This window comes from Indicator indicator, chromosome 37 (assembly GCF_027791375.1).
Source record: "Indicator indicator isolate 239-I01 chromosome 37, UM_Iind_1.1, whole genome shotgun sequence".
Taxonomy (NCBI): Eukaryota; Metazoa; Chordata; class Aves; order Piciformes; family Indicatoridae; genus Indicator; species Indicator indicator.
In genome coordinates, this window is record NC_072046.1 from 4,637,455 (window position 1) to 4,652,907 (window position 15,453).

The 15,453-nt window shown below is 47.2% G+C and overlaps 1 pseudogene; it reads left to right on the forward strand.

Annotated features, from left to right (window-relative positions):
- Window positions 1-6,630: 6,630 nt before the first annotated feature.
- On the forward strand, window positions 6,631-7,292 carry LOC128978585 (feather keratin Cos1-2-like; annotated as a pseudogene).
- Window positions 7,293-15,453: the final 8,161 nt, after the last annotated feature.

Genomic DNA, 15,453 nt, shown 5'->3' on the forward strand with positions numbered 1-15,453 from the left:
AGCAGGGTAAAGTGGCAGAATCACCTCTCTGGATCTGCTGGCAATGCTGATTTTGATGCAGCCCAGGATGTGATTGGCCTTGAATCACTGCAGGTTTGTAACCAAGAGGTAAGCCAATTCCACCAGGATTTCTCTTTTGTCTTCTCCCATTCTCCACTACTTTCTCAATAGATGATTTTCCTCATTGTTGGATCTTAAAACCATCTTCTACCTACAGGCAACATTCTTTCCTAATTATAGCACAAGTGCTCCCTTGGCTCACTAATAAGTAATCTAAGACCATCTTCTTTTGCAGGGCTACCCTCCTGACCTGCAATAACTCCACTGAGGTGCTCTTCAATGATGGCTAAGTTGTTTATGTACCTCCCACATTTCTCTACAGCGCAGTTGGGGAACATCATACATCTGCCTTGTTAATGACTTGGCTACACCAAGAGGTGTTCATTGCACAGGTTGTAGTCAAATGCCATGGATCTTGTACACATTGAAGCCAGCCTAAGGGAATCTCATTCCAGGGCAATCCCACTCCTCCTTCTGCTGTCACTTGTGAGCAAATCCATCAATCAAATCAACCAACTTTAAGCTTTCATACATTTTATCATGACTGGCTCCATTAAACACAGGACCTTTCCCCATTGTACCCATTCCAAAACACAGCACATGAAAAATGTCCTCATCTTATTTTCAGTTTTATCTGTTATGAATATAATAAGTGGTTTGTGTTAAAGGGTGAGTAAGGAGTGAAGTTCAAGGAGCTTGTTTCAAAAGATTGCAAGAAGCTGTTTTTGAAAGCTTGACTTCTAAACCAGACGAACCAAGCTCCGGAGGTGTCAGACCAAAGATAAAGCTGTACCAGCTTTTCCCGGGTCTGTCTTGGAATGTGGATTTCAGATAAGAAGCCTTGGGAACGGCACATGCTTAAGATTTCTTCCTCTACACTCCCCACCCCCCACCACCAAGTGGACTTCTGCCAAGCAGCACCCCATTCCGAGAGCTCCTTATCATATCCATGCCTTCTATTTAGCATAAGCTTGTTATGTAGATAAGGTAGCTATATAAAATCAGAGAAGCTATTGTAGTTGCTGCTGTGATTTTGTCCCTTCAGCCCAGAGTGCTGTTTGCTTGCTTTTATTCCCAATAAAATTTTAAAAGACATTTTTTTTTTGGCTAGCGTATATATAACATTATCCATTGGTCCTCTGCCGACTTCACTCTCCACTGAGGGTCTTCTGGCACTGAGGCTGGTTTCACTCAAAGTGTATACACAAGTTGATCCACTTTGGCAGCTGTAATGATGGTTAGGAGGACTTGGAATGGTTCTTTAAGCTTTTCTTGAAGAGGTTGGTTGCCGCAGGTCTGGATGCACATTGACTCTCCTAGATGACAAGGCTGGAACATTTAAGGTCTCTGCAGAAGCTAAACCAACAAACCTGTGCAAAGAAAAGAGCACTTACCCCAAAGGTGTCACATCTTCCCTCAGACCATGATCTCCCATTAGAGGATTTTCCCCTGCAAAAACGGTTATTTGGTAAGGCGTTCTATAAAGAATTTCATAGTGGCTCAGCCTCTCTAGGGAATTTGGTTGAATTCTTATCCTCAGGCCAGGGTTAGAGCCATTGGTCATCTAAGTGATGACTCCTGGCAAATTTTAACTAATTTGTTCTTTGGGGTCTGATTCATCCTGTCCAGCTTTACTCTAGATTGTGATCTCCTTGGGAGGTCCCATTATTTTGGATAAATCTGTACAACCTCTGATATAAAATGAGGTCCTTTATCTAAAAACATTACCAGTGGAACACTGGATCTGGATATTATTTCTTTTAAGAAGACTTTTATGACTTCCTTAGCTTAGTTGCTGTGACAGTGAAAAGCTTCAGCCCTAACTGGAAAAGAATTATAATTATTTGCCAATATCCCCCTGGTATGAAGCCCTTTGCTTTCTTCTTTTTTTTTTTTTTTTTTTTTTTTTTTTTTTTTTCTGGGCCATTTTAAATTCCATTCTTAATCAATTCCTGATATTCCTTTTGACTTTCCAATTCCCCAGTTTTATTAGGATTCCATTTCATGTGCTCCCTGGGGAGATAGAATTTCATGCTGGGTCTCTGCTTCTGAGCCACTTTCTCTGCTGCATTATCCCAGGTGGTCCATCTTTCCTCAGGAGTAAACACATTCCAGCAGAGCCTGTCTATCTCCCTAGGCAGGACTGTGAGTCACCAGTACAGCTTCAGCAGTACTATCCATGCACATGCACTGCTCTTCCCCTCAGGTCCCACAGCTTAAGAGGGGCCTGAATCACAGGTCATTGTGCCTCAATTCTTCCAGACACCAGGTTGGCAGCTTCAGCTTCTTCCTCAGCAGGGGGTTCTGATTCTGTCTGTCTCAGGGAAGCTGCCAGCAGTCACAGACAGCTCTGTTACAGACAAAAACGCTGAAGCTAAGGCTGAACCAACAAACCCACGCAGCTTCCAAACAGATCCTGCAGGCTACAGTGCCTGAGCAAAGACCTTTGCCTAATTAACTGCTAAATCAATGCCAAAGTTTACAGCCCTCATTATGAGAATGAGTCAGATGGAGCACTTGCTAAGCACCTGTGACTGTGTTACTCAATCCTGCACCCAAATCATGCCAAACACCACAGAGACAGCAGAAATAGTCAGGGTTAGGATATAACCATCCACAAAAGGCTGTGAACACAGCAGAAAGGAAAGTTGAAGGACTATGCCTCTGCCCCTCCTCGCAAGACAGGAACAGCCTTCTGCTGAGAACTGGGCATTTAACACAGCTCAGCCTCAGCTGCCACAACTGTCACTGCCATGTTGGCTCCACTGCAAAGATTTGCATCCCTGAACCTGTTGGGCGTTACCCAGGAGTTACCAACTTCATCTTATTTATCATCAGCAATACATTTGAGTCCCATATTAGCAGTTCACATTATTAACATATTCACATCACTAACAGTTTACATTATTAGCATATTAACAGTTTCTTGCTCATGATTATTTTTTCAAGTCCATTAATTTCTTCTGTGTCATCCAGTCCAACCAATCACCCAGCCCTAAGCAATCAACTAGACCATGGCACTAAGTGCCTCATCCAGTCTCCTCTTGAACGTCTCCAGTGATGACAACTCCACCAGCTCCCTGGGCAGCCCATTCCAATGGGCAATCACCCTCTCTGTGAAGAACTTCCTCCTAACATCCAGCCTAGACCTCCCCTGGCACAACTTGAGACTATGTCCTTTTGTTCTGCTGCTGGTTGCCTAGGAGAAGAGACCAACCCCCACCTGCCTACAACCTCCCCTCAGGTAGTTGTAGACAGCAATGAGGTCTCCCCTGAGCCTCCAGGCTAAACACCCCCATCTCCCTCAGCCTCTCCTCACAGGGCTGTGCTCCAGGCTCCTCCCCAGCTTCATTTTCCTTCTCTGGACACCTTCCAGTACCTCAACATCTCTCTTGAATTGAGGAGCCCAGAACTGGACACAGGACTCAAGGTGTGGCCTGACCAGGGCTGAGTACAGGGGAAGAATATAATATATAATATACATCCCAGAGGAGACATCCTTGAGAGACCTCCCTCAGAACCCTTTTTCATCTGACCAGACCCCATAGGAATCAAAGTAAGCAAATCACAGCACTACGATGTCCAGTGAAACCAAACACTCTGTTCCAAACTTGAGCAAGCTAGTCTAGTTGGAGATGTCCCTGGTCCCTGGAGGTGGACTGAACAAGATGACCTTCAAGGGTTCCTTCTGTTTCGATATATTCTATACAATTCTGAGCACAACAGCAACCAATACCCTGGCTGGCACTCTGGGCATCCCCATGCAGTGAAGCCTTCACACCTTGGCTGGCACTCTGGGGGTCCCTAGAGTGAGCAATCAGCCTGTGTTCCCCGAACAGTCGGAAGGGCTAACCTGCCTGCTCCCCCAACACAAACATGAGGGAAAAGTTACACACAAAACTCGAGGTTGAGATAAAGAGATGAGATCTTAATATAAGAATATAAGACATCAGAATCACAATGCACAATTACCTTAGCTTAGCCTACTTGCAGGAAAAAGGATAACGTAAGAAGATAACATAACATCATAATTACCTTAGCTTAGCCTCAAAGAAAAAAATGCAGTGAAATGCAAAGATAAAAACCAAACCAAACTAATCAAACAAAACCCACCAAGGAAACCCCACCCAGCATAAAACAGAAAACCCAAACCAATGAGCCACTAGGCTCTCACCTGTTCTGCAGCCATGCCCATGGAAAAAGTCTACACCCAAAACCCCAGAACCCAGAAGCAGCAACTGGAACAGGAAGCCTCCCATGTTACAATCTGAACTTCAAGACCCACAATACTTTGCTCCATCCAGTACTTTCATTTTTGAACCTGGCATGGCTGCAGCATCATATGGATAACAGCAGCAGATTCATCTCAACTCACAACCCCCCCTTATATTCCTTATAACCCAAACCTGAGGGAAAGCATTCCCCAACTTGTGCATACCTACGTCATTCAGTAATGCCTTATCAAATTCGTGGGGCCTTGCTCTGAACTCACCAGAGGACTGGAGAATCTCTCTGAAAACACTCAATAGTGCCAGAGTCCTCATGAATCCATAAATCCACTGAGTGTCAGAGAGTCCCATCTGGGTTGCCAAATTGTAACCAAAGTGGGGAATCCAACTCATTGACACTGGGTTTACACCAACAATAGCTGTTTCTATATTACAGAGTTGGGTAAGTTTGGATGCTGGGGGCATTCCCCCAAAGCTAGCAAAACATTTGAAATTCACAGAGGACATTTATACAGTGAAACATTGTAGATCTGGGTGATAGAGGGACAGGTGGAGTAGGGACTTTGGGCTATCCCCAAGGCTATTTACACTTCCCTATTTCTGACATCCTTCAGGAGCACTATCCTCTGATGCTACCATAACAACAAAATTCTGAACACAATAGCAACCAATACCCTGGCTGGCACTTTGGGCATCACCACAGTAGCCTTGAGAGCACTGAAGCCTTTACACCTTGGCTGGCACTCTGGGGGATCTCTGTAACAGAGAGCAATCAGCCATCTAGACCCCTGTTATATCTTTTATAGCCCGAATCTGAAGGAAATAATTTCCTGACTTATCACAGAATCACAGAATGGTAAGGATTGGAAGGGGTCTCTGGAGACCATTGTGTCCCACCCCTATGCCAAGACAGGATCACCCGGAATGCATCAAGATGAGTCTTAAAAGACTCAAGAGAAAGAAGCTTTACAACCTGTCTGGACAGCCTGCTCCAGGGCTCTGTCACCCTCACAGGTGAGGTGGAACTTCCTGGGCTCCAGTCTGCGTCCATTGCCCCTATCACAGGGCACCATTGAAAAGAGATTGGCCTCTTCTTTTCGACAACCACCCCTCAGATGTTTGTCAACTCTAATAAGGAGCCTTGGGCAGTGATGAATGGTTTCCTCATGTCCCCAGATATTTTTCCTCCAAAACAGAGGCTCTGTCCCTCATCAGTCAGCATGCAGATGGAAAGACCACCACAGGGACACACACAGGGCTGTGGCAATTTTTAATGGGTCTAAAGAGGCAATTGAGGTCACTCCAAATGGAGGTGCCCAGCAGGGGCAGTTAAAGATCCTCTTCCCTTGGGCTGTTGCCAAGTGCTTGGCACTTCCAAGTCTGGATCCTGCACAACACCTCAAAAATAAACCCCAGAGTTTCTAAATTCTAAAAAGAATTTTCCAGGTTCCAAAGTGTGCCCAAGGCCTCTTGCCCTACTACTGTGTACTTTGAGAAGAAGCTGTTTCCATCTTTTCCACATCCTCAGAACACAAAGACACCTCTTGGGCTCCCAGATGTCACAAGTGAAGTGTCTGCAGCCCTTCCACCATGTTCCTGTCTTTCCAATAAACTGTGGTCTAAACAGTAATGGCATCTGAGAACACGTAAATGAGGACATGCTGGACAGGAACAGAAATGTTATGGCCATGTCATCAGGATGTGGGTCACACAAGTAGACACTCATGTGCTCATGTCTGCCTGCATGGAACAATGAAACAATCTGTGTGCTCACAGAAAACCAGGAAAACATCAGCAGTGGTGAACTCTGCTGAGGGGATGCTGGAAACCATGCTGACAGACTCAAGTACCCACAGACAAAACCAGGTTCCAGACCTGCTCCTGGTGTTTGCTGAGGACCTACAGAGTGCACAGAGAGGGAAGGAAGCAAAAGAACCCAGAAAAGCTGTCCTGAGAGCATTGTTAGTGCTGCAGTTGGGACAAAGCCTCCCAGCAGAAGCCCACCTGTGTGGAACCATGAATGACCATGAGAGAGAGCTGAGGGGAGCAAGACTCAAGGCTATGACAATTACTCTCAAATGGCAGTCCTTGGGCATCTGCAGGAGAAGTATGAAAGCAGTGCCCATTTCTGAAAGCTTGACAACAAAGGAGCCTATAGGAACAACCCAAGTGCACATTCCCTGCATGCATGGCATGTGTCTGCCCCAGAAATCCTTGGCACTCTCATGTCCGCACCCCAAGCCTTCCAACGGCAAATGGCAGAAGTCAGGAAATGAAGTAGCACCAGAACAGGAACCCAGGACACAACCTGTCCCTTCTGCTGGGATGGTTTGTATTTGTCATGAGCTTCTCTGAGAATTCTTCCTTCTGCAAAGCTGCCTCTGGGAATGAAGCACTGCAGCACAGCTATAAAAGGCAGCTCAGCTCTCTGCTCTCTCATCCACTTCTCTCACCTTCTTCTCCTTGGGAACCAGGTGAGTCTGAAGCCTCCACTCCTCCTCCTTCAACAGAGGAGGCTGGGACTTAGTTCAGGTGTCTCCCAGGCTTTGAATTGGGCAGTACATGCTAGGCCAGGAGGAAACTTCAGTCCATGTTGAGTTCAACCCTCAGTTAATGTTGGGTTCATGACTGCTCTTCTTGTGTACCTATTTTCTCCTTCCTTTTCCTTTCTGCTAGGTGCAACTCCAGCCCCAAGCCATGTCCTGCTGCATGCACTGCCCACCCTGCCAGCCCTGTGGCCCAACCCCACTGGCCAAGAGTTGCAATGAGCCCTGCTGTGTCAGGTGCCAGGACTCCATCGTTGCCATCCAGCCACCTGCTGTGGTGGTGACCCTGCCTGGACCCATCCTCAGCTCCTTCCCACAGAACACTGCTGTGGGCTCCTCCACCTCTGCTGCTGTTGGCAGCATCCTCAGCTGTGATGGAGTGCCCATCAACTCCGGGGGCTTTGACCTCTCCTGCATCACCAACCACTACTGCTGCAGACCCTGCCGCCCCTGCTAGAGCTGCTGGCAACGTCCCTGGTCAAGAACTTTGAAGACATCAGAACATGGTCCTCAAGAGAAGATAGAGCTCCAGGCCATTGTTGTCTTCTTCCACTTTCCTTTGTCTCTTCCTTTTACTGCTGCTGTCACCCCATGCCAGCCTAAACTGTCGGTCTCCCTTCCTCTGCAGGGCAGGCAGCTGGACACTCTGCAACAGCTCCACCCCATCTTAGAGGGTGAAGTCCTTGATGCTCCCTTTGAGCCACCTCATTTTCTTCTCTAGACTCATTAAAATTCTGCTGCATCCCAGGCTAGGCCTCCAAGTCCTCCTTTCTTCTCTGGCAGCTCTTTGAGTCCTCTCAGTGCAAAAGGTGAAGAATAGGAAACCTGAGAGTCCCTGGAAGGGATTTTGTCACTTGTCAACATGGTCAAATAATTTCCTGTTTTCAGGAATGGACTAGTTGTCACTGCACCTAAGGGATGCTCAGCTGAGTGGATGTATCACCCTAGCAGAAAGCAGTGTTGTGTGTTTCGGCACCAGTCAGCATCCTGGAGCTGCCTTCCCCAAGGTCAGTTTGGTTTCACAGAGACAGGGAAAAATGCAAACATTGGAACACCTCAGCCACACATTTGTAGTCAAGAGGGGGCCCTGCCTGATGCTGTGGTGAAGAGTGATAAGGCTGCAGGGAGAACCTGTCCCTGCTGCCAGTGGTCAGGTGTATTGGTGATGGCCCCTAGTTCTGGATGAAGGAGACAGAGAGAGGTAGAATAGGGACTTTGGATCAGCCCAAGGCTATTTTACCATTTCACAGTTACTGCCATCCTTCAGAAATATCATATTCTGGGCTTCCTTGCCTAGCACAGCTCCAGCCAAATCAACAGAAACACACTTCTCCAAGACCTTGCTAGCCTATTGAGCTCTCCAGGGCCTCCCACTCACAGCTGCTGTCTTGAGGATTTCTGGTTTGAGACTGCTTGCTTTGACAAGCAAGCCCCACACACACATTGGGAGTGAAAATTTATTGTGGCTTTTCAATATCTGAAGAGGGCCTACAGGAAAGCTGTGGAGGGACTTTTTAGGATATCAAGTAGTGATAGGACTAGGGGGAATGGAATAAAGCTGGAAGTGGAGAGATTCAGACTGTATGTGAGGAAGAAGTTCTTCCCCATGAGAGTGGTGAGAGCCTGGAATGGGTTGTCCAGGGAGGTGGTTGGGGCCCCATCCCTGGAGGTGTTTAAGGCCAGGATGGATGAGGCTCTGGCCAGCCTGATCCAGTGTGAGGTGTCCCTGCCCATGGCAAGGGGGTTGGAACTAGATGATCCTTGTGGTCCCTTCCAACCCTGACTGATTCTATGATTCTATGATTCTAAAATGAGAGAAACACACAAAAAGCTCAGTGGCTGAGACAAGAAGAGTTTAATGGAATGATGCAATGTCCAATCCTTTAGCGTATTTTGCAGAAAAGCAGAAGGAGAAGCAGTGGTAGAAGCCAGAGAAAAACAATACCCAGTGAATGCCCCTCATAGACTTTAAATGAGTCTGAAAAGGGGAATGAGGTCACTCCAAGTGGAGGTGCCCAGCACAGGGAGCAGCAGGAGCAGGCAAAGACGTGTTTCCCTTCTCCTGTGGTGGAGTCCCCACATCTGTTCCCTGCCTGGCAAAGGGAGACAGCCTGGAGCATCCCTCCAGCCTGGTTCCTAGGGGCACAGAGCAGCTTTAAAAGGAGCAAATTATGACCAAGGAAGAGAGAAAAAGCGTGAGTGGAAGACAGGAAAGGTGAATGTTGGCCACGTTTTCAGAGAACCCAGAATATCACCATTCAGGCTTCCTTTTCAGGACAAGCCTGAGGTGACCAGCTGCTCCTAAAGCAATGGCCCAAAGTGTGATCCTCAGGACAGCATCATGTTCTGAGTGCCTGGAGGTCCTTCTCTGAGGCCATTGCCAGCAGCTCTAGCAGGGGCGGCAGGGTCTGTAGCAATAGCGGTTGGTGATGCAGGAGAGGTCAAAGCCCCCGGAGTTGATGGGCACTCCATCACAGCTGAGGATGCTGCCAACAGCAGCAGATGTGGAGGAGCCCACAGCAGTGTTCTGTGGGAAGGAGCTGAGGATGGGTCCAGGCAGGGTCACAACCAGAGCAGGAGGCTCAATGGCAACAGTGGAGCTCTGGCACTGCCTGCAGCAGGGCTCATTACAACTGTTGGCCAGTGGGGTTGGGCCACAGGGCCTGCAGGGCACACATGGGTTGCAGAAGGACATGTCCTAGGGATGGAGGTAAACCTGGGTCAAAGGAAAGGGGAATCAGAGCACAAGCATGGCTGAGAAGCGACCTGATTATGTTGTCACATTAGACCCAAGGCCCTCAAAGTCTGAGAAAATGGAGACTCTGCCAGGAGCAATACCTTCTTCACTGCCTCATCCAACCAGACCCAAGCAACCTCTCGCCTAGTGCACAATTGAGAAGCCACCACAACATGCTCCTTTCTTCTGTTAAACAGACCTTCTCCCTGCTTCCCTTTCTCATGACAAGGCAATCTAAGCCCCCAAATATAAGAAAGACATCAAATATGAGAAAGGCAACATAGCAGAGACATCCATTGAGGGGAAATCTTATTGTGTAATATGAGCAGAAAGGGTTTCAGACTCACCTGGTTCCCAAGGAGAAGGAGGCAGAAGTGGATGAGAGAGCAGGAGCTGGGCTGCCTTTTATACCTGCCCTTCATTGATGCAGGATCAGAGGCAGCTTGGCAGAGGTAACAATTTTTGCAGAGGCTCATCTTGAATGCAAAGCATCACAGCTAAGGACATGGCTGTGCTCTCATTTCCTGTACTGCTGCCTTTTCATTTCCATGTTTGTGTCAGGACCACACCCCAGCTAAAGCTTCTTCTGAGCACTGGAAGGAAAGGCCTCAGGATTTCCAGGTCAGGAATGCAGCAGTCGAGTCGTGAGACGTTCCTCTGAGGTTGGTTGCCCTCTCTGAAACTACAGGAAATGGGAAGACAAGAAACTGAAATTAACCCAAATTTGAAAGCATTCCCTCTGCAGGAAAAAAGGCACCCAGGTTATGCTGGTGAGACTCAAAGGGCCAGCAGTTCTTAATCCTGATTGTGATGAACCCCTGAGAGCCTCATGCCCTAACCTCATAGTCAGCAGCTTGTGGGGAGCCTTGCTTGTTTCTCCTCCAGCCACAGGATAGGTGACCTGTGGCTGATTGTGTGCTGTTGGTGCTGTGTCTGAATTGGGGTTCTTCACCCAGGGTGTCAGATGCCAATCAACTCACTGAGTGGAGGTATTTGCCTTCATTTTTGCTCTGCAGAATTAGGTGCCAGGTGTCTAACAACATCCAGCCCAGTTTCCCAGAGACATGGTATCATAGAATCACATAATAGTAAAGCAGATCACTTAGGGCAGGTCACAGAGAAACATATCCAGGTGGGTTTTTAAGATCTTCAGAGAAGGAGACTCCTGGGCAGCCTGCTCCAGGGCTCCAGAACCCTCACAGTAAAAAAAAGCTTTTCTCATATTAAGATGGAATTTCTGTGATTGAGTTTACATCTTTTGCTCCTTGTCCTGTCAGTGGGCACCACTTTAAAGAGACTGGCTTCATTCTCCTGACAGCCACATTTGAGATGTTTGCAGACACTGATAAAGTCCTTTCTCTAAATAGCTCTAGGTCTCTCAGTCTTTCCTTGTAAGACAGATGCTCCAATCCAATAATAAACCTCTCTTCAGTAGTTCCCTGTCTGTCATGTACTGGGGAACCCAGAACTGTTCGCAGCATTCCAGATGTGGTCTACATATAGAGGTGGAGGAGGCCCTCCCTTGGCCTGCTGGACATGCTCTTCTTAATGCACCCCACGAGACCATTGGATATCAGGGCACATTGCTGTCTCATGGATAATTTATAATGAGCCAGGACTTTGGAGTCCTTCTCTGTAGAGCTACTCTGCATTAGGTCAACCTCTAACCTGTACTGGTACAGGGGGTTTTTCCTCCCCAGGTGCAGGGCTCTACATTTATCCTTGCTGAAGTTCATTACGTTCATCTTTGCCCAGCTCTCCAATCTGTCAAGGTCACTCCTCCCAGTTTGGTATCATCAGCAAACTGGCTGAGGGCCCACTGCATTTCTTCATTCATGTCATTGATGAAGATGTTGAAGAAGACTAGGCCCCATATTGACCCCTGGGGAGCATCACTAGCTACAAGTTTCCAACTGGACTCTGCATTATTGATCACAATACTCTGGGCTCTGTTGCTCAGCCGGTTCTCCATCCATCCATCTCACTGTCCACTCTTTTAAGCCACACTTTCTGGTCTTTCCCACAAGGATGTTATGGGAGACAGTGTCAAAAGCCTTGCTAAAGTCAAGGAATACAACATCCACTGCTCTCCCTGTATCTACCCATTCAGTCGCAGCACCATAGAAGGCTCTCTTGACCTTCCCTTGGTAAATCCATGTTGGCTGCTCCTGATAACTTTATTTTCCTCCATGTGCTTAGAGATGACCTCCAAAATGAGTTGCTCCATCATCTTTCCAGGGATGGAGGTGGGGCTGACTGGTCTGTAGTTTCCTGCATCCTCCTGCTTTCCCTGTTTGAAGACTGGAGTGACATTTCTTCCACTCCTCAAGCACCTTTCCCATTCCCATGATCTTTCAAAGATGATGGAGAGTGGTAGAGCAACACCATCAACCAGCTGCCTCAGCACTAGTAGTTTCATCCCATCAGAGCCCATGGATTTATATTTCTTTGACTTACTCAAATGATCTCTAATCCAATCTTCACTGACCAGTAGAGAACCCTCCTTCTTCCAGGCTTCCTTTTTTATTTCCAGAGTGTGTGATTCCTGGGGGCTGGTCCTAGCAGTAAATACTGAAGCAAAGAAGAGATTAAGTAACTCTGTCTTCTCTGCATCCTTGGTTACCAGGGCTCCCTCGTCAGTCATCAGTGAGACCACATTACCCCCATTCTTCCTTTTGCCACTGATGTACTTGAAAAACCCTTTTTTGTTGTCTTTTATTTCCTTCACCAGATTTAATTCTAAGAGGACCTTGGCCTTCATTGTTGCATCTCTACATACCCTCAGTGTTCATATAATTCTCCCAAGTGACCAGTCCCTTTTTCACATACTGTGAATTTCCTTCATCCACGTGACTTTACTCAGCAGTTCACTCATCCATGCAGGTCTCCTGGCTTTTCTGATTGAGTTTTTACTCAAAGGAATGCACCTATCTTGAGCTTGGAGGAACTGATGTTTGAATATTAACCAGATCTCCTAGGCCCCACTTCCTTCTAGAGTTTTGACCTGTGGGATCCCTCCAAGTAGGTCTTTGAAGAAGACAAAGTTAGCTCCTTGTTGGCTCCTTCACCACCTGCATCAGAAAGTTGTCATCAGTACACTGAAGGAACTTTACGGATTGTGTGTGCCTAGCTGTGTGGCCTTTCCAGCAAATAGCTGAGTGATTGAAGTCACCCACAAGCAGCAGGGCATGTGACCTTGATGCTACCTCTAGTTGTCCTTTTCTTCTTCCTGCTCTGGAGGTCTGTAGGAAACACCCATGGTAATATCTCTCATTGTAGCCTGCCCCTCGTTTCTTACTCATACATTTTCATATGTTCTTCATCACCCCCAAGACAAAGCTCAATTCATTCCAGTTGCCTGCACACATACAGAGCAACACCACTGCCTCACCTGTCTAATCTGTCTTTCCTAAACAGTCCATGACAACATTCCAGTCATGTGAGCTATCCTACCATGTTGTACTAATTGTGATGAAGTCATGGCCCTGTGACCGAACACAGATCTCCAGGTCCTCATGTCTATGTGCATTAGTATAGATGCACTTCAGCTGAGCTAATGATCCTGCCACTGTTTTGTGGAGAGAACCCCTAATTCCTACCTGACCATTCTCAGATGCTTCCATGGCTACTAACCTATCAACAAGCCCAATGCTGTTGTTGCTGCATGGCTCCCCCACCTCAACTGCAAGGTCAAATTGTCAAGCAATGGTGTGCCATGGCCAGGCTCCTCTCTGGCAAGCCTGGTTTCATCCCCATCTCACTTTGAATATAGTTTAAAGCTCTTCCTATAAGCTCTTCTAATTCTTGTCCTAGGAACCTTTTTCCCCTGAGACAATAACCCCAACCCATGGTCAAAGAACCCAAAATTCTGCCAGTGACACCAGGCTCAAATCCAAGAATACATCAGTTGTCTCTACTTGTCAAAGACCTCATCACTCCCTGCAATTGGTGGGAGAGAGGAGAACACTACATGTACTTCTGATCCTTTAGCCAGCTGTCCCAGAGCCCTGAAGTCTCTCTTCATTGCCCATAGACTTCTTGATTTAAGTTCATTGCTACCTACTTGGAAAATAAGTAACAGGAAGTAATCCAAAGGCTGAACCAGGGTAGAAAGTTTTCTTTTTACATCCTTGATCCTTGCCCAGGGACACAACAGATTTGTCTGAGGAGTGGCTCTGGCTGCACATATGGCCCCTTCCAAAGTCAGTCCCCTACGACAAGGACACAGTTTTTTCTTTACTGAGGCAGTTTCGATACAAGGCTGAGTCTGAGTTAGTCCTGGCAACTCCACTAAGGCAGGTGAATCTTCATCCTTGCTGGTATTTGATTCTCCTGCAGAGCAGTGGATCTGTTTGTCAGGGGCAGGTGAGGTAGGTACTGAGGTGATGCCTACCACACCTGTCAGGAACTTGTCACCACTGCTCCCTATCCTTTAAGTCAGCCTGAGAAGTGAGCTGGAGAGAGGATGAGGAGCCCTCTGCATCCTTAGATCTCTGAGCTGATTGGGACTATTTCAAGGAAGGTACATTTCAGCTCTCACATTCCCCTCACACTCCCTTGTAGTCCTCAACCTGCTCTTTCAGCTCAGCCACTAGGCTGAGCAGATCATTTACCTGCTCACAGTGGACACAGGGGTTGTCTCTGCAGTCTACCATTGTAAGGGAATGGCTTTGGCACTCCTTGCAGCCAGCAGCCTGGACACCTGCTTGTTTACATAGGACTACTGTCTGGCTTGCCACATTACTTTTGCCAACAGCTTTTGTCTGGGCTGCAACCACAGCTGTACCTGCTCATGTGCCTGACTGCACAAACTGCTGCAGCATGCCCAGAGGACACACCAGACTCCGTTTGTTCAACCTTGATCAGTGCTGAGCTGCTTAAATAGCCTGCTGAGGGTACAACTCCACCCATGTTTTGCCCACATCTCTCATGAGAGATGCCCCTTCAGTGAGGGGGGTTGCTCCATGTCTAACTCATCTTTGAGATAAAAAAGATTCTGTATGGTAAGCTATGCCAAACTACTGAACTGCCAGGGGATGGCACAGCCCTGGAGGCTTACCAGGGCAGCTGATATCTACAGTTTGACTTGTTGGGATTTTTCCAGAAAATATCAACAAAGAAGAAGCTGCCCAAAAGGAAACAGTTGGTCTTTGTGTGTGTCCTAATGACTGCCCAGCTCATTATGAAAGCTCATCCTCCAATGACATGTAAAGGCTAGTCTCACAGCTTTTGAGCAACATAATTAATATATTTAATATAATTATATACATTAATTTTGAATAGATGATGTATATAATTATACATACCAATTCAATCAGAAGCTGTTCTGAGAAACTATCCATGAGATCTAATGCTTCCCAGCACTGGCCCATAATTCGAGAGCAGCTGCTGCAGAGATCTGGTGAGGGGATGAGGGCATCCTGGGAAGAAGAGTAATCATGCTTCCAGTCCATGCCAGTGCTTGCTCAGAAAACTGTTCAAATATCTGCAATAATAACAGTTGCCATCATCATCTTCAACAGCAGCAGCTGCGTTTCCCATTTCTCAGAGCACTGCACACCCTTAGAGAGGAAATAAGATGTGGATAGTTCCAAGATGCACTCAACCTCAACCAGACCAGGCTGTCCTCTCTCCAAAATCATTGGGAAGTGCATCAGGGTAGAGATGGCTGCAGCTTGTCCTCCCATCCCTGCCAAAGTTGGACAGGAAGGGACAAGTACACTCTCCCATCCCAGGCTCCACAACAGAAGAAAAGCAAATGCAGAAAGATGAAGACCTTTGCCTCTCCTGGCTGCCACACAGAGTCCAGCCCCAGGCTTATTCCAGTCAATAGTGGGCAAACAGCTCCTGGAGATCTGATACTCTGAGGCCCTGTTCAGAG